This window comes from Ictidomys tridecemlineatus, unplaced genomic scaffold (genome assembly GCF_052094955.1).
Source record: "Ictidomys tridecemlineatus isolate mIctTri1 unplaced genomic scaffold, mIctTri1.hap1 Scaffold_51, whole genome shotgun sequence".
Classification (NCBI taxonomy): Eukaryota; Metazoa; Chordata; class Mammalia; order Rodentia; family Sciuridae; genus Ictidomys; species Ictidomys tridecemlineatus.
Window position 1 is genome coordinate 1,873,928 of NW_027523338.1, and position 20,106 is coordinate 1,894,033.

At 43.2% G+C, this 20,106-nt stretch overlaps 1 pseudogene across 1 annotated transcript in view; it reads left to right on the forward strand.

The window, feature by feature from the left end:
- The window catches only part of LOC144373842 (secernin-1-like), a 50,776-nt pseudogene extending 31,737 nt beyond the window's left edge, over positions 1 to 19,039 (forward strand). The window contains exons 3-7 of the transcript XR_013433381.1: positions 459 to 661; positions 4,142 to 4,336; positions 7,567 to 7,732; positions 16,809 to 16,988; positions 18,782 to 19,039. The product of XR_013433381.1 is annotated as a secernin-1-like (transcript). The remainder of the gene's footprint in view (positions 1 to 458; positions 662 to 4,141; positions 4,337 to 7,566; positions 7,733 to 16,808; positions 16,989 to 18,781) is intronic.
- Positions 19,040 to 20,106: the final 1,067 nt, after the last annotated feature.

Genomic DNA, 20,106 nt, shown 5'->3' on the forward strand with positions numbered 1-20,106 from the left:
GAAGTTTGAAGGGACACAATATGTAGCAATAACCAAAACACCTGTGTAGAATGATGGCGAGCAAAGCTGGGCTGGGCAGAGATTTCCTTTTGTCTAGGTAGGAGTCAGGAGGAAGCACAGGGCTTGCTGAGGGCTAGAGCTGAGCCAGACAGATTCATGGGAGACGGAGTCAGCACAGAGAAAGAGGGGGCTGACCTTCCTTTCTAGGGGAAAAAGCTGCTGGTTCCTGATTCTGTCTCTGCAAAAGGGGGATAATTTTTTCATTTGTAATTTAATGTGTGATAGAGGTATTTTGAGTTGAAAGTATCGTTGATTGGTTTGCATGTTGGTCTGCAAATTGAACATCATACATGCATTGGAGTGCTTCAGGCCTGGGCCTTGTCTTGGTCTTTGGTTGCTATGACAGTAATCATGTGGGTTGAAATGACTGAGGAACACTTCTTGTTTCCTGACTTCAGGCTTGGTTTAGAAAGAGGGACAACAGCTAAAAAAGCCTTAGATGTCATCGTCTCCTTGTTGGAAGAACATGGACAGGGTGGGAATTATTACGAAGATGAAAACTCCTGCCATAGCTTCCAAAGTGCATATCTGCTTGTGGATCGAGACGAGGCCTGGGTGCTTGAGACCGTAGAGAAGTACTGGGCTGCTGAGAAAATCACAGGTGAGTGGTCTTGAGCATGTGAAAGACTGAGATGGATGTTGGCTGGACCCACAGCACCAGATCCAGAGAAATCATGCTATCGTGCAGCCTCTGTCTGTGCTGGCTCTTCATGCCTAAACACACTGTTCACTTCTGGGCATCTGTTTCTGGAAATGCACCTGGGGTTTTCTGAATCTAGAGTGAAGGGGTGCTGGCCCTTGGGAAGCATATTCCTAACATTTCCTATTTTCTGTTTGCTTTCCAGGCAGAACCCAATTCTGACTACAGGCTTCTGCATGACTCAAACTGTTACTCTGTTGACCAAGATGGTCATTGAGAAATCCCTTCAATGGGAAACTGTCCTGAGTTCGAATCAGCTACCGTGCCCTGTAGCTGTTTGTGGTTGGAATGGTCCTCTAAAAGAAGGAGTTTGTGTCTGTGTGAGGATTATTCAGTGCTACTCTAGACCAATCAGGCCATTTCTCTGTGAGGTAATGTTCCTAGAAGGACATAGAACTTGGTGATCCTCATGGAAGGAATTAGTGCTCATAAAATTGCTGCTCTATGCCTCTGGCTCCTAAGACAGCACAGGGAAGGAAACATTAGAGGTGGGAGTGGTGACCTTGAATCAGTACCTCAGCACTTTCATATTCTAGATGGGATTGGATCCCAGAATGGGTTAAAAGGCTCCCAAGAGTTCTAAGGATTGGCCAGTGACATTCTTACATTCTTTAGGACAGAATGATAAATGCATAGCAATGCACTGCCACTCTTCCCTCCTGTATCCACAAAGACATGGCCAGTAGATTCCTGCATACTTCTTATTGAGCCTATAGTTGACCTATGTATTTTTTTCAACCTAATTTACCAATGAATCAGAAATGATGTTGAGATGAAACCTGTTTGCCACACTTGCCTTAGGGGTGACTGGCGCCAGATCTGACCTGAGTTAGAAGCAGATCTGGTTCAGTCATTGGAAGTCATACTTGTTTCCTGTGCACAAAGTCCAGTGATCAGGGCTTCTCTGGATGTTGGGCACATTGAACCCCATACACAGTTAGTTTCCCATGGAGGCAGAGAAATCTGGATAGTGGTTTCCTGGTCAAAATGTGTGAAGGCACATTCTCATAAGACTATTGAATGGGCTAGAGGGTCCCTCAACAACCACAGGAATTTCTCTACCCCTCTCTACCTAGCATGTAACCAGCAGGGCCTGTGCCCACTTTGCCCAACTCTTTCAGAATTTATAGGACAAGGGCAACCTGTGTGGCCCATCAGGTCTCCATCTCTCCCACAGTGCAGGAACCTCATGCTTTTTTCTTTAATGTTTTTAGTTATAGATGGACACAATACCTTTATTTTGTTTATTTAGTTTTTTTTTTTTTATGTGATGTTGGGAATTGAACCCAGTGACTCACACACACTAAGCAAACTGTCTACCACTGAGCCACAACCCCAGCCCTCAAACTCCTTTCCTAAGAGGAAGTGTTGTGGATAGACACAATACCTTTATTTTATTTATTTTTATGTGGTGCCGAGGATCAAACCCAGGTCCTTGCACATGCTAGGTGAGCGCTCTACCGCTGAGCCACAACCCAGCCCCTGAAGTCTTCCTGTTGAATGGTTCCATTGAAAAGGCTAGTGGGCCATGCTTCAAAGCCATCATATTACTTTTAAGTAGAATCAAAGACGTTTTGATCTATAACTTCATTTCAAAAGCTGAGCCCCTTCAAAATATAGCTTAAAAAATCCATATTCACAAAATGAATGTTGTCTTTCACTAAACATTCAAATTAAAAAAAAACACACAATCATTTCTTGGGCTTATCGATTTCTTGTCCTGTGATCCCAGCAGTAGTGTGATTGATACTAGTAGGTCAGTACTCCAAATGATGATTCCTAAAAGCAAATGTCGACCATAAGTCAGCCCTCTAGGAAAGTAACATCTATGGAGCTCTTTATGAGAACTTAAAAAAAAAAACCTTAGTGTAAATGATATCAAAATCACCAGTTTAGGCTAAAACAATTTTTAAAAATTTTTAAATAGTTTATAATTTGACTCCTGTGGTACGCTCTGAAAAAAATGAATGGAAAAATACCAGTGCCCATCATCCAGGAGTGCTTATTTTGGAAGTGTAAATCAGTGAAGCAAAACATCCTGGGTGCACTTAGCCCAGCACTGAGCCTGCCTCTAGGGACTGGGTTTTAGGAAGTAATGGCTCTATAGCAGCTTATAGTTTAGACTGACTTGCTTTCTCCCACTTTATTGTTCAAGAATTTGGAAGCTTAGCATGTTCCTTGGGAGCAACAATTGTGAATGGGCCTTGTGCACTAGCCCTGATAGCTTGAAATTTGCACTCTGAACACCATCTCAAGCTTAAAGGCCAAGTTGCTCTCCATGTGTTTGAAGCTCAGCCTGCAAATACAGAAATGGAGGAAACAGGGCTGGAATTATAGCTCAGTGGCAGAGCACTTGCCTAGCATGTAGAGGCACTGGGCTCAATTCTCAGCACCACATATAAATAAATAAATAAAAGTATTGTGTCCATATTCAACTGAAAAAAAAAAGAAATTGAAGAAACAGAGCAAGTCTGTCAGCTGAGAGGAATTCTCACCTAATCCTCATTCATTAAGGGAGAGTGTACTCAGAGGCATTCCTTTCTGAGTTCATTTAGCTATACATATATTTATAAGGAAAATATTTCCATATATTTTTCACACATACATCTAGACACACATATATTTATAAGTACATTCTCCCCACTTTTTTGTGTACCAGGATTGACCCCAGTCCTTTATTAAATTTTTTAAAATTTTGAGACAGTGTCTCACTAGATTGCTTATAGTCTCACTCAATTGCTGAGGCTGGCTTTGAACCTGAGATCTTCCTGCCTCAGCCTCCTGAGCTGCTGGGATTAAAGGCATGTGCCACTGTGTCAGGCCATTCCTTGTTCTGAAATGATTCATTATCATTGCCACGTGTTTTTCTAAATGTTGAAAAAATGTTGAACAAAGAAGTATCTGATTTGCATTATAGATTGTGTGTGTGTGTGTGTGTGTGTGTGTGTGTGTGTGTATTTGGGTGAGTCGGGGTGGTATAAAGTGGGCTTCTAGGTGAAAAAGAGTCAGACTGGGGAGGAGGGACCTGTGGTTGCTACAGAGCATTTCTGTGGAGGAATTTCTAAATCTTGTCAGCACTACCTCTTTCAAAGGACGTTTCACTTCTCTTGTAGGTAATGCACACTTGGGGTTATTTAGAATGAAGGGCCTTGTGTATTTCATTTTGATTGTGAATTTAAGAGCAATAAAGTTATTTCACATTTAAAATGTGATGATGCCAATCAATATTGGTGGAACTAGAAAGGGGACCAAGATTGTGTTTCTTGCTTCAAAATTTGAATTCCTTCCTTCCTATAAAGTCAGTGTTCCAAGGAAGGATTTTCCATGAATTTCCATTTCCTGATTAAGTTTTCCTAAGTGTACGTGCTTTGTACTCTGCAGAGGGAGTAAAGTGCATCTGCAATCAGCTTTCCCTCACTACAAAGATGGACGCGGAGCACCCTGAACTCAGGACTTATGCTCAGAGTCAACGCTGGTGGATGGGAGAGGATGAGTTCAATTTTTTCCAGATTTTTTCTCCAGCTGATGACTACTCAGACAACTTTGAAGGCAAAGACAGCTTAGAAAAGCAAGAAGGTGAGTTTGGCTGTCCTTTAGGATTCTCCTTCTCACACTTTGCTTGTAGCTTTTGCAGAGCACTGGTCTGGATTTGGAAGGATAAAGAGGAGGGGTAGAGAATGGACTATGACATAAAGACTCACTTTTAGCAAAATTCCCTGGTATCCAGGCAAGGAGACAACTTGTACTTATTTTTACACAGTATTTTCTTACCCATGGAGGTCCCTTGTTTTTACTGATGTTATTTTTTCTTTGAACATTGATGTTATCATGAGTCCTTTGTGATACTTATTGCAAATAAGTATACTCCTTATAGCTCAGTTACATATTTGGCTTATTTTCTCCTTATAGTTTCCTCTTTTCCACTTGTCTGCTGGGCCTTGAGGGCGGGGGTGTTATCTTTCATTCGTCTTAAGATTCTCTTGTGATGCTTGCACAGTCCTTTGTTCCATGAAACTTTTTTAGTAGAAGTGTCTTGAATTCTCTTTATCAACCCTCTCTCTGCCACCCAGTTACTGACTTAATCAGAATCCATATTTAGGTAAGTGTGTTGATTAGATTGTTTACCATGTTTTGTGCCAGAGAGGGAACTTTTCCAAAACACCCACACTGGTCACATTTTATCTTCGCTAGTTGTATATGTATTTTATAAGTCGAACTTTTTTTGAACTCAGGGGCATTCAATCACTGAGCCACATCCCCAGCCCTATTTTGTATTTTATTTAGAGACAGGATCTGAGTTGCTTAGCACCTGGCTTCTTTTTTTTAATATTTATTTTTTTAGTTGTAAGTTGGACACAATATCTTTATTTATTTATTTTTATGTGGTGCTGACAATTGAACCCAGGGCCTTGCACATGGTAGGCAAGTGCTCTACTGCTGAGCCACAACCCCAGCCCTAATGCCTCACTTTTTTGCTGAGGTTGGCTTTGAACTCATAATCCTCTTGCCTCAGCCTCCTGAGCTGCTGGAATTATAAGCATGGTATAAATTAAACTTTTGATCCATTAGAACTGGAGTCAGCAAATTACATCCTGTAGCAGCTGCCCGTTTTATAAATAAAATTTAATTGAAACAGACACACTCTGTTGGTTATCTATTTGTCACTGTGACAAAATACCTGAGATAAACAACTTATTAGGAGGAAAGATATATTTTGGCTTCCAGTTTCAGAGGTTTCAGTCCATGGTCGGTTGGCTTCATTGCTTTTGGGCATGTGATATGGTAGCACATCAACAGGAGAGCACATGGCAAAGACATAGCTCACCTTATGGCAGCTAGGAAATGCTTTTTTGGGAAGGGTGACAGGGAGGGGCCAAGGTCTCAATATCCTCTTCAAGGGCACGCCCTCAAGGATCTAACTTCCTTCTACTAAGCCCCACCTCCTAAAGGTCCACCACCTCCCAGTAGCACTGCAGGGGGGAAACCAAGCTGTCAACACAAGGGCCTTTCAGGATGTTCAGAATCCAAGCTGTAGCACTCACCTGGTATTTATGTGTTGTTTATGTCTGCCTTCATGCTGCACTGGTGAATTTGAGCCATTGCAACAGGGAAGTTAAAATGAGACCATATGGTCCATAGGCCTAAAATAATCTCTACCTGGTCCTTTAAGAAAAAAGTTTCTTTTTATCTCATCTAGAAGAATACTTTAGGGTTTTTGCTGTGAAACTTAAGTCATATATTCTAGATAGGAAGGTAAGAAAGTATTCATTTTAAAATGAGAATTTGAAAAAGAACTTCTAAAGATGTTTAATGAAATCAAAACTAGCTTGATGAAAGTTGTTCAGTAGTTCGTAGCATAACAGTATCCTTAAATCTGATGAAACTTCTGGTTATAGGAAACCTATAGTTTATAGGAAATGCACAGGAGAGAGGAACATCTTCAGTTCCACCAGGGGGATGCCACGTGCAAGTCCAGCTTGTGTGAAACTCTACAGGAAGAATGACCTGATTTCTATGACAAATAAGGTGCAAGAAGACAAATCAAGAGGCAGAGATTAAAATATTCAAGAGATATTGCCCATCTGTTGGATTCTGATTTAAATCCTATACCAAGACTGGAGATGTAGTATAGCGGTAGTGCCCATGCTGAGCATTTCTTTTTCAGGGCCCCCAGGTTCCATCTCCAGCCCTGCAATCCCCCACAACAAACAAATGAAAAACTCCAAATCAATACCTAATTTTTGAGAAAGTAAGAAAGTTTGAACACTGGATAGTTAAAAAAAATCAAAGACATTTTAAATAGTTTTAGTTGTGACTTGTTATAGAGATTTATAAAGAGGATATGCATTGTGCTAGCAAATTCTCTCCCTATGTGATGTTTTGATTCTGTCTTTGTGAACACAGACTGAAATAGCCTTTTAATGAATTACAACCAGAGAGGAGCCTATAGATGTGGGATCCCATACAAATATTTTTTTGGTTTTGTACCGGGGATAGAACCCAGGGGTGCTTAACCACTAAGCCACATCCCCAGCACCATTCTTCTATTTTATGTAGAGACAGGGTCTTGCTAAGTTGCTTAGGGCCTTGCTAAGTAGCTATGTCTGGCTTTGAACACATGATCCTCCTGTCTCAGCCTCCTGAGCTGCTGGGATTATTGGCATGTGCCACCTCATCTGGCTCAAGGATTTGTTTATTCATTCATCTGAATTCAGAGACAATAATCTTATAGCCTCCAAATATTATAAATGCCTCTCAGTGTGTATATTTCTGACTGTAGGGAGATCATTCTCCAAATTTAGTAATGATCCCAAACAGCCCTAGCTTGGGGATCTGTTTACAGACTGCATACACTTCCTAATGGATATATATTGAGTATTGTACTAGTTGAGGTATAGCTAAGTGCTGTAACAGAGAGACTCCAAATTAATATGGCTTGAAGAGCACAGAAGTTCTTCCTTTCCCATGAGATAGTCCAGATGTATATGGATTGTCTAGGGATGGACCTCCATTTTTGGTCTGATGGTTGGCATCTCCCAGCAAACAGGAAGGGAGAAAAATGAAAGGCAAGGAAGTGGATGTGACCACAAAGTTGCACACACCATTTTACTGATCTCCCATTGGTCAGAATTGACCACATGGCCAGACTTAGTCACAAAGAAAGCTGGGACATGTATTCTGTCACTGAGGGTTATGATCCCAGGTATAATTTCATGGGCTTATTAATGTAAAAAATAAAGGAGTGAATGGGTTTTGGTTAACAACGTGCCACAGTTACATCTCTCCGCTATCCATCTCTCTTTCAGAAAGCATCACTGTACAGACAATGATTGACGTCTTACGGGACAAAGCAAGAGGAGTCTGCATAGACTCTGAATCTTTCCTCACCACAGCCAGTATAGTGTCTGTCCTGCCTCAGAACAGAAGCTCGCCATGTATTCACTACTTCATTGGGACCCCAGATCCTTCCAGGTTTGTTCAAGATACAGTCACAGAGAGAAAGCATGTGTATGCCTTGGAAGCTCATCATTGTGTTCATGCTGGCCGTGTCCTCCCCATGGGTAGCTAAGTCACAGTTTTCAGTCTGTTTCAATGTGGGCTGCATAGCACAGGAGCTTTGATTAAGTGGAGTGCTTGGTATAGTCACATGGTGGTTATTACGGTTGCAGAATTGTGTTTTAAATTCATCAAATAGTTACTGAGCATGTGTAATGGGCCAAACATTGTGCTATTTTGATACAGGGTTACAGAGATGAACAAAAGACAGGGTGTGTGTTGGCGGAGGGGGAGATGTGCCCAAGATTTATCAAAATAACCAGTTCCTATGCATTATTGGACAATATGATCCAGAGGCAATACAGATTGAAGCTGCTTTCATTAAGATGTTGTGTTTTAGGGAAGAACTTTTTTCCCCAAATACTTTAACAAAAAACAGCATTGCACAGTGGCTAAGAACATAGCCTCTGGAATAACTGGTCAGGATTTGGAATCCCACTTCTGTAAGCTCACGTTCCTATAACTGTGTAGTGGGAATAATACCAGCCCCTACCTTTACACGCTTGTTAGGAGGATCACATGAGATGATCCAGGTAAGTACGTGGTAGGCTTAACTATTATGACTAATTAATTAATGATTATTAATTTTTTTGTGGTGCTGGGGATAGAGCCCAGAGCCTTGAGCATGAGGCAAGCACCGTACCCACCGAGCTAAATCCCCAGCCCTTAATTATTATTAATGAGGGCTCTCTCTGACCTACTAAGCAGACAGTTACCCCATATCCTTTAATGTTCAGCTGTGTATACCACAGGTGACATCATCAGTGGCTTAGAGACGACCACTCAATGCCTTCATTCACTATTACAATAACTACATTCACTATTACAATAGCTTGGGGGGGGAGTTTTTGGGCCAAGATGCCTTGACCCAAACCTTTTATATCAGAATCTTCAGGTGGACCTTGAATCTGTCAGGTACATCTGATCCTCAGTATGAAAATCCCTAGAAGACTGCCTACATCAATTGGTTCTCAGGTGTTTTTCAGGTGTTCCACTGACCACAAACCATTATGATTTTTGAATATCAGTTGTCAAACCTTTGAATTCACTACCAAAGAATCTGCAGCTGTTAAATTTCATTCCTTTAGATGCTGAAAATATTTATTCTCCTCTCGATTCAGGAATATGAGACAAGGATTGTTTTTATCAAAGGACTCTTTTTTTTCCCCCTTCCTTCTGTCTTTCTCTGTCTTAGATGACTCAGGGGGAAAGCCAAGCACTTCTGACCTGATGGCCTCATTTTTAAAACTATTGCCAATATCAGTAGAACTTTCTAACACCATATGAAACTATTGAATTTAGTGTAAACTATTCCTTTTCTTTTTAATCTTTATTTTATTTATTTATTTTTATGTGGTGCTGAGGATCAAATCCAGGGCCTCATACATGCTAGGCAAGCACTCTATCACTGAGCCACAACCCCCGCCCAACTATTTTTAACTTTTCATTCACTCAACAAAAACTTACTGCATACCAAATATTGTACTTGTTCAGTACTTGGGGTGAGGTGTGTGTACAAGAAAGAGGTGGCAAAGATGTGGTGGTACAGGGAAGAACTTTGCAGAGGAGAGGTGAGCACGGTGGGAGAAGTGAGGGTTTATTAGGTACAAAAAGCAGTAATGGCACTCTAGGTAGAAGAACTGCGTGTACAGAGGCACAGAGGCATGAAGTGGGGCACACAGGTTGATGGGCAAGTTTCCTCTTGTAGATGAGTCTGGGGATCAGGTTTCTATCTCTTCCTCCTCCCACCCTCCATAAACAAGCCCAGCCACCCTCACAGGGTCCCTAAAGGCCAGCTTCAACCACTCTGTGGTGTTCTGGGTTCTCCTTCTTTTTGATTCCAGCTGTTTTTTCTTGGGTTGATCTCTCAGTTTTGAACACTTGGTTCCATGGGCCCACCTTCCACCTACAACTTGGTCCCAGATTTAGGGCTTCTACCACCCTCCCTGCTGATGGACTGTGACTTGTTTTCTCCCTTATCACTGATGTCTTGGAGGACTCTGCTGGTCTGTGGGGTACACAGGGCATTTACGTTCTATTTTGAAGCATATGAAATGTTCTGCTAAGATATTTGGACATTATTCTTTAGGAAACAGGAGTGGGTTGAACTAAACCAACTCTCTTGTTGAAGTCTCAGATACTTGCTTTAACTCTCCTTAGTTGTGTTGTCAGGAAATGAGTAGAAAGGAATTCTGTTTCCCAGCGAATTCTGTTTCTTAACATAAATTTCAGGGCTTAATCTAATTACAGAAATGGGTTGAGAAATAGCCTTCTGATATTTAAAATGGAAAATTTCAAGTAATTCAAAAAGGAAATTATTCATTGTTAAATTAATTGAAAAGACCTTGTAGAAGATTAAGGCCCTTCCAGAAGACATTCATTTTTATCTTCCCTGGTTAAATGGGCTGTGTCTCTTACCGTGACTGTAGAACTGTCGTAGGTTATTTTGTTTCTTATTCAACATTTCGATGTTTCACTGTAATTGGGCATGCTCAACATTGTGCATTTTGTCAGCAGGAAGCATAATTACTTACCCTCAGTTTTTTGGGTAGTAACACTGAGGAGGTCTTAGCTGACTCCTGCTAGTGCTAAAAATGTTAGACATTTTGGGGAGATAGTGTCAAAGTATCTTTTGCGGGTAGGATACTGGGGATTGATCTCAGGGGCGCTTGACCACTGAGCCACATCCCTAGCCCTATTTTGTTTTTATTTATAGACAGGGTCTCATTGAGTTGCTTAGAGCCTGGCCATTGCTGAGGTTGACTTTGAACTTGCCATCCTCCTGCCTCAGCCTCCTGAGCAGAGCTGCTGGGATAACAGGCATGTGACACTGTGCCTGAACTCTCCTTCTTTCTTATCATGTACCAATTACCTTGCAAGTTTGAGAGTTGGAAAGAGATAAAAAAAAACTCAGAGTTTGAATGATTGAGGGACAGGAAAAGTCATTTAATTAGCTTTGTGGAGAAGGCAAATTCCATCATATTCATATTCCCTTGGGTCAGCTTGTGCCTTGATCACTGATGCAGTGATATTGATAGACTTCAGTGTACTGGTTCTGACCTTTGGAAGCCATTTTAATGGAAGCTAGTAGTCGTCAAAGCTTCTTGATAGGAAGAACTGATAGAGAAAGAATACTTGGAGAGGTGTCTTGCCATTTTGAGACAGGGTAAGATGTAGAGTCTTAGAGAGTGCTCAAGGTAAGGAGAGCTGATCAGGGGTCTCTCTGCCTAACTCCATGTTCTGTGATGCCACTATTGTCTTGAAAAGGGCCACAGAGGGAGTATTTATACCAAAGAATTCTGCAAATACCATAAATTTGGGCTTATTATTTTTAAAGATGTAGTTGTCAGACCAGTATAGCACTGAGAGGATCTCATATACTAACCATTAAAGATATAGCATTAGTAAAACAAAATGGTTAGAGAAGGTAATTTAAGAACCCTGGGTCATGGTGGGTGTCTCTCCTCCCTCTTTTTCTTTCTGAGCTTTCTTTGTTTCATTGTCTTCTCCCAATGCACTACCATTGAGAGGCTAAATTAGATTGGTTAAGACTGTGTCATTTGGATCTTTCAAATCTCAGCTGTGGGGGTTACCTTGTTGTTCTTGGAAACCCAGGCATCCAAGGTCAGCCTTGGCAGCCACATCAGTCCTGCCTGCAGATATACAGAGCTGAAAGCCCAAGGCAAATGGCTCCCTCCCCTCCTTTCATTTTGAACTCTTCCCATACTGCTTCTCTCCACCCTACACTTTGGACTTTCCAAACCTCCCAAGCTTCTGGATCCAAATCTCCATCCCCAAGGTCATCTTATGCTCCAAAATATTCTCTAAAATTCTCTTCACTGACTGGTTTTGCTCTCAGCCAGGTATGACCCTGACAATATGATTCAGGTGACATTGTCACACTAGAGCTAGAATGGCCCATAGATGAACCACGCAGAAGGACACCTGCCTTTTGAGGGAAACCAGTTATTATAAATGCCTTTCAGATTGGTTCACAGTGTAGCAGATTTATCTGAGCAGGGGCTTATGTTTTTCATTCAGGGACTAATGATCCTCAGTGGATTTGCAGGGATTCTGGGTTACAAGACCAGCCTGGTTTCATTGCTGGGGAATGTCCACATCTTCAGCAAGAACAGAGCCACATTTGTGGCTGGAACTTTGTGGCTGGAATGGTTGACTGGCTTCAGATAATAAAATTCCAAGTCCCAGAAAACAAAAAGTCCTTATTTTTTGCAGTTTCACAATGTATATGAAAAATACCAACAGGATACAAGGTTGGGAAGTAGTGGGGAAAATAGACTTTGGATGTATAAGGTCTGAGTTTAGTTGTAGGTCCACTGTTGGTTAGGAATGTGACTTTGGACAAAGCACTAGGATTCTGTGAGCCTCAGTCATCTCACCTGTAAAATGGGACAGAAGTTTTGCCCTGTGTATTCACTGCTGCCTCCCTAACATCTGTTGGGCACTGCATCAGACCCAACATGTATTTGCTGAATGAATGACAAATGAACATGAGAAGAGCAGAGCCCGGAGATGCAAATACAAACACTAAAATTTGTGCTAGGCTGTAAAACTTTATAGAGATTTTCATGATTATTTTTTTGTTCTTCCAAATGAGAAAACAAATTATGGGAAAAAAGATTTCTTTTTTTTTTAAACATTGGTTTGGTGCATCCACCAGAAGGTTCTGGAAAGAAAAATGGGCAGATAAGGCGAAGGTGCCACCAGTGGAACTGTTTCATGGCTATGTTCAAAGTGTCATTCAAGGCTAAACTTCCTGCACGTCTCTGAGTCAGATCTTGGAAGACCAAGCTGTGCCATGTGTCATGAGGCTGTGTGCCTCAGACCTTAGACCTGTCTTGTTGAGAGCTGAAGGTGACAAGGATATGGCTCCCTGTAGTCTTGTTCATGGTCTTCTTGGCTTCAGTGTCCCTCAGTAGAGTCTTTTTATTTTGTTTGTTTATTTTTATGTGGTGTTGAGGGTCAAATCCAGTGCCTTATGTATGCTAGGCAAGTGCTCTACTACTGAGCTACAGCCCAGCCCCCTCAGTAGAGTCTCTTAAAGTACTCTTCTGGCTCTGTGATGCCCTTGGCCATTGGAAGCACTTCCTCCCTTTGTACATAGCATCTTATATTCATGTCATACTGTGGAGAGGCTGAATGACCACAGTGAGTTCTGTCTAGGTGACCTTTCTGAAGGTCATCCTCAGAATCCAGCCCTGGACTGTCTTGAGCCTCTCTGCTATGTGGCTGTCTGGAGCCTCTCTGCTATGTCCCACTTAGAGCCAACTATAGGACACACTCTGGGTCACTCCACATACACGATGAAGTGAGCCTCTTCCTGGAAAGGTGGTGGAGAGGAATGGTCACCACCCAGTTTCAGCTTTGACACTAGTTAGATATGTGACCTTGGTCAAGTCATTTAATATTTCTGGGCTATGAGTTGCCATACATTTCTTCAAGTGGTATTGAAGAGGCTGCCATCTGAGGTTCAAATATGGGAACATGCCAGGGGAGCTCCTTATCCATTTGGATTTTTAAAAATTTTTATTAATGGTGTCTTTTTTATATAACTTTATTTTACTTGTTTATTTTTTTTATTCAATGCTGAGGATAAAACCCAGTGCCTGGGTGCTAGGCATGTGTTCTACCACTGAGCCGCACCCCCAGCCCTCACAGTATTTGGAGCCACCGAGTTAGCTAGGTTCCCCTTTTTGGGATATAGTACATAGGTACAAATGATCAAACCTGAATTATAGATAATTTCCAAATTCTAATTTAAATTAATATTAATATTATTGCAGTGTATTATCAAAAATTATTATATTCCTTATTCTATAAATAATTTTATTTTAAAATTTTTATTATTTATATAATTTATTGAATCTCAAAAATTCTTCCTTTAAACACCTTGACAAATTTATGCTTTGTGTTTTTAGCAGTCGAGGATGCTGACTTCCTCACAGAGTATGGAAAGAAGTTTTTGGAACTCTTAGGCTGCTTAAAATATTATGGGCACCTGCTCATATTTTTATTTTTAAGATCAAACAAATAGATGGGAGGTCTGAACATACAGTACCTCTTATTTTAGAAAAGCTCCTAGACGCTGTCATGAGTTAAACTAATCTCCATATTCCAGTGAGCTTCGACTGGGTTTGAAGTTATATCAAACAGAGCATTCTTTACTACCAGTGTCCTGTATATTGGGTGCAGAAGACTGTGACTGTGGGTTGAAATGGAGTTACAAGTTCACAGGTCTTAGGACAAAGACATAGAATTGGCAAGATAGCTTTAGAAGCTGGAAGAGACCATTTTAATCCAGGTGAGCCCAAGAAAGAGAAAACATCAGCCCCCAGTTGGTCAGAGGCAGAGAGAGTACTCATGCCCCTATTCCCAGTCCCAGTCTGTTCTTTGTCTCACGTGTCAAAAGGCAACTCAGCCCAGTAGGTGCTGCCAAGATGTCTCTTTCCAGCCCCTCTGGCAGGCAAGGTTCTCCCTTGGAGTCAGTGTATCAGAAGAGACACCTGGTGAGCAAGACACTTAGGTTCTAGAAATATAAAGGCAGGTTTCCAATAAGGAGGTTACTCCACTCCAGCTTTAAGTGCTAGAGAACAAAGGTGCTGTGTGGGCCTGTAAGAAGTAGCAGGTGAACATCATCGAGGCCTGGGGCTGGGAGACAGGTCTCCTCTCCAAGGGCCCCCCCTTGTAGCCAGGGTGCAGTGGGCTCTGCTGGAGCCTGCAATTCCCTGGGCTGCTGGTGCTGGGGCCGGCACCAGTCCCACTACAGAGCCTCACACCATGGGGAGCCATGCTGTCACTGCTCTACCCAATGCAGAGCCCTATGACTGAGTAGGTGTGGACTCAGGAGTGGGCTTGGGCCCTCCAGGCCCCTGTCAGCAGAGGGTCTCTATGTTAGTCACGGAGCCTGCCGGCCATTGTGTGGCAACTCCTGTATGATGTACACTGGCTTTTGGAAACACTCTTGGCAGGGCTGGGCTCACTGGCAGAGTGTGTGTCTAGTGAGCATGAGGCCCTAGGTTCAGTCCCCAGCACTGGGAAAAAATCAGGAACCCCTCAGAACACCCCTGGTGCTATCTGGTCCTGCAGGATCTGATAGGACTCTTGCTGGTTGGGATGTAGTTGTGTCATTGGAGACCAGAGGGACCCAGAGACAGCTCTGTATGCTGTTCTGTGCTGAGCACACTCTTTTTCTCTCACTTCCCAGGTAATCAGAATTGGTTTTGACAGTTTGAAGTTTTGTATTAATTCATTTTTCATATCCAACAGTCAGTAGAAGGGAAAAGGAACAATCATTTCCAAGAGGCTGTAGGGGGTGGAAGTGTGTCTTCCCTCTGTGTAAGTAGCTTCCCTATGTCTTGGGCGACTTCCTTTGATGGTAGCTAAGGAGGGATATGCCTTGATTCCACCCAGGTTGGCCCACCTTGTGTTCCCCAGCAGTAGGGCAGAGGAGGGGACCATTCTCCCATATGAATGATATGTATCACCTGCAGAGGACAGCAGAGTCCCCAACAGGCATCCTTAATTAGTACCACTCACTCCATCACCATGGGGTGCAAATTCTCATTGCCTTTGACATGTAGGTTAAATTAGATGCTGTGAACAGTGTCAGTGCTCTCTCAACCCCTTTCCTGTGATCACCTCAGGAAACTATCAGAGAGGTTATTTCCCACTACTGTTCTCTATGACTGTGCTTCTCAGACCCAGATGTTATGAATCCCCCGGGATCTTGTTAAAATGCAGATTCTGCTTCAGCGGGACAAGACAGAGCAGGGATGCTGATGCTGTAAGTCCAAAGACACAGCTAGGGGAGCAAGGGTGACTGATCACCAGTCCTTTTCAGATCATGGTGCACATGAATGTATTTTCAGGGCACAATGGCAAGGTTGCTCTGGCTGCCTCACATCTTAACACCTCTGGGCTGAAAAAGTCAGCATCCAAGCTCACTTCTAACCCAATGGAGTCTCCTTGGAGTGAAACAGGGTACACCCATAGAAGGGCAAAGTAAAGTCCAAATCTGATAAATTGAAAACACATGAGATGTGCACGTGGCTCACGCCCTCCTATCTTTACTGCAGGTGCTGCCCCATGGCTTGGCTAACATCAGACCGCAGGTCCAGCAGTGCCCATACCTACCAGGAGTGCCCCTCTGCCCAGCAGTGTTTTCTCCGGGTGAAGGGAGAATAAGTGTCCTTCCCAGTGTTCATCAGCTGTGACACTGACCTGGAATGCCAGGCCACAGCTTTTGACATGCATGGCTCTCTTGGTGTATATGTGTGTGTGTGTGTGTATGTGTGTGTATGTGTGGTTGTGTATGTGTGTGTGTGTGTGTGTGTGTGAGATGATGTGTGCAAGCCACGCACAAAGATATTCACACACGCCTGCCTGCCAGACATCAGTCCTGCCAGAAGAGCTGGATCAAAGAATAAAGGGGCATCAGGCCCCTCACTCTGCCTAGCACCTGCTTTCACACAGCCAGATTTCTGCTTCTCTGCAGGTGTCCCCTCTGGGATCTCTGGGAATTTCTGCTTCATCTGTCTTAATCAGTACCCTCCTCGAGGCTGTTAGAGATCTTACAAAGATTTTCCAATGAGAATCTTAAAACCAAAAGACCCTTCCTTTCCAGGAGAGAAAGGGGTAGACCTTTCATCTCAAAATTGACCATCCATTCCATCCTTTTCCCAAAACACTATGTGTCTTTTTGCCTCACTTTATACAACTTAAAAGAGTTCTCTCGGATGCTCTTTCCAGGACAGAAATAATCTGTTTTAGTGTCTCCTCACTGTAAATAGAAGAATTTGCAGCTTGTAAATGGCTGTTGGTTTTATTAAAATAGCTACTAAATCATGCAGTGTGTTTCTCTTGGCATGAACCCACCTGCCACGAGTTGGCACTGAAAATGATTGCTGAATAAAGAGACAGTCTCTGGGTGTCCTCGTGCCCTATGCTCAGTCTGACTGTCCTTTCTTTCTAGGTCCATATTCAGGCCTTTCATCTTTGTTGATGAAGTAAAACTCATTCCCAAAGCAAGTCTCCCTGTTTTGGGGACGATGACCCTGCTAAAAAGGAGCCTCGGTTCCAGGAGAAACCAGACCGCCGGCATGAGCTGTACAAGGCCCATAACTGGGCACGTGCTGTCATCGAGAGTGACCAGGTGAGCCTGGATAAGGGTTCAGGGAGAGTAATGAGGTCCCTGAGGAAGGAGTCAGGGAGTCCGTTAGCCTCCTCTACTCTTGGCCAGTCTCCTCCCGGGCAGCCAGGTTCTACAGGCCTTCCTAGAATGCGGGTGCTCGTTTTCCTACCCAATCTCCTGAAACCAAGTAAAACAAAGCCTTTGCTTCTCATGTTCTGGAACTCAGTGGGCCAAGCTCTCTCTTATTTACTGTTGACTTAGGAGGAATAGAGATGTGCAGTTCTAGAAGGGAGACCTGCTTCTGTGCTTTCTTAAAATTCTTTGCAACCTTTTAGGGCTAAGAAGCTATACTTGATTGGCAGAGCTTTATTTAAAGATGCAATCATATGCCATTTCCAAAAAGTAATTCTCCAAAAATGCTCTGGAGACGGATGGTGGTGGTGGTTGCACAACCACCATGTACCAAATTCTATGTTAAGCATATTTTCCCATACTACCGATATCATTTAGAAAAAGATTCTCATATTCCCAGTTTTTCTCTTTCTTTCTTTCTTTCTTTCTTTCTTTCTTTCTTTCTTTCTTTCTTTCTTTCTTTCTTTCTTCCTTCCTTCCTTCCTTCCTTCCTTCCTTCCTTTCTTTCTTTCTTTCTTTTTTCTTTCTTTTTTTTTCTTTTAGAAAAAGATTCTCACATTCCCAGTTTTTCTTTTCTTTTCTTTTTTGTACGAGGGATTGAACCCAGGGGCACTTAACCACTGAACCACATACCCAGTCCCCCCTTCCCTTTTTAAATTTAGAGTCAGGGTCTCACTGAGTTGCTTAAGGGTTCACTAATTTGCTGAGGCTGTCTTTGAACCTGTGATCCTCCTGCTGCAGCCTCCCAAGCCGCTGGGATTACAGGCACATGTGTTTCACCATGCCTGGCTAAGTTAACATTTATTTTTAAGAGTGAGTACTTTTTCAAAGTCAAACTGCTTCTATTATCAAAGCTTGTTTAATAAAGTTTCTGACAGGGCTTATTTTCTAGGTGTATGACAGAAAGCCCCAGGTAGACTCAAAATGTCACCTACTAGTGTCTGGTTTTGTGGGTATCAAGCAATGAGAATGTAGGGCAGAAAGAGCACATGGGATCGCTGGGTTTTGAAATTTAGAAATGACTCTTGGGTTGAATCAGGAAGTAGTGGATGAGTAAGGAGAGTGGCTTCTCAGTTCTGGGACTAATTGGGTAAATGAAAGCCTTCAGTGTCACCCACTGTAAATGAGCGAGTACTTCTTGGAGGAAGAGCTCTTACCATCTCCTAAAAAGAGTGCTCAGGAGATAAATATTCATTGATCATTCAGCAAACATCTTTGCAGTATACCTACTATGTCCCAGCCATTGGGTGGCACCATTGCAGTACATTGTTGCAGTACACCTACTATGTCCCAGCCATTGGGTGGCAGTTGGGCACAAGTTGCCCAAGTGTTGACGTAGGGAAGGACCCGCTTGAGGGAAGAGTCACTGTACAATGGGGGAAAGTATCATGAGATGGAGGAGTGCAGGTAATTCTGGCTGAAGACGAGGAAGAGATGAGGCAAGAGGTCAGGCCCACAAGACCTTGCTTCTCATCAGGGCCTTCCCTGAATGCCGCTCAGGAGTCTGGATTTTATCCTGAAGCAGCCACATTCTAGAATGGTCCTCGTGGTAGTTGTTTGGGAACAGACCAGAGTGGGTGGATGGGACTGTGAGCAGGAAGCCAGTAGAACTCCCGAGGCTCAGTTACACAGCCACAATCCCACTGTTCTGCTGACTGTGCAAAGGCCATGTCTTTCCTCAGGAGCAGGGCCAAGTGCTGAAGAAGATCATGATGGAGCTGGAAAAGCAAGGCCTGGAAGCCATGGAAGAAATTCTGAGCAGCTCTGAGCCCCCAGACCCCGCCCAGGTGGGGGACCTTTTCTATGACTGTGTTGACACGAAGATTAAGTTCTTTAAGTGAAGTGAGCATTCCCTTTCCCCTTCTTATTTAAAACTTCCCACCTGACTAAATGACCAGCAAAACAAACACTCTCCTGTTTGAGTAAAATGAGAAAAGTTATCAGGTGGTCTCCTTTTCTGAAGCCAGATCCAACTGTTACCTTGTGTCTCTAAATGTCCCTTTCTCAGCTGTGTAGGTCCCCTTCCTTTGCAATGTAACACGTATCCTTCTGCCTCTTGCGTTCAGTTGTGTGACAAATTGTGGATCTGAAGCTGCTATTCTTGTATTTCAGTGACAATGGACACATTAGCCTCTGGCAGGACTAGAGTTCATGGAGGCTTGAAAGACAGGCTCTGCCATGTTGAGTTGGTGGGAAAAGCAAGCTCTTTTGAAGTCTTAGTCTTTCAGTACCCATTTCTTCCAGGTTAACAAAAGGTGTTTGTTGGCTCACACAGGCTCCTGTGTGTGTGGAGGGAAGGGGGCACCTCCCCAGTTGCTCTTCACCTGGGCTCATGCCTGTGGGCACTGCAGTATCCACAGGTGTTCCCTGGGGAACGAAGCCAATGGGAGGGAATAAAGGGGCTTCTCAGCTGCCCCAGCTGTGTCCTGGTGTCCATGATCTCCAAGGAACTGATTTCCATGTGCTGTACTCGTGTGTGGTGGACCCAACCCTGCTTCATATGCAGGAGAGCTGGGCAGCACTGTTAGCCAGAACCTGTACACCTTAGAGATTCAGGGAGCCGTGCCAGTGATCTCCCAGGATCGCCAAGTGGGTCTCCCAAAAGACATGCTGCTATCTCTACAGAGCAGTGCACCTACCAAGTAGATGGGGCCTTGGGTAGGGATGACTCCTGGTCTAGTGACCAGCATCTAATCTAGGATTCATTCAGTGGCCCTGCAGCGTAGTCCCACCCCATGCAACTGTGACTCTCAGCTAATGAGGGAAAGAAAAGGAAAAAAAATCTTGACTGTTTAGATTGCAGTTGAAGTTGCTGGGATTCGAGCAGTTGCTACTTTATCTCAGCAGAGAGACACCAGCTGAGCTGATCTGCTTCCAATATCATATCCACATAAAGGATTTGACCCACTAGTAGAGCATAGAAAAGTAGGCAAGGAAGACCAGGTGGGCTCCATACTGGGCATTCAGAGGGCAAGAAGGTGACAGACAGATACAAGAGGACATCTCT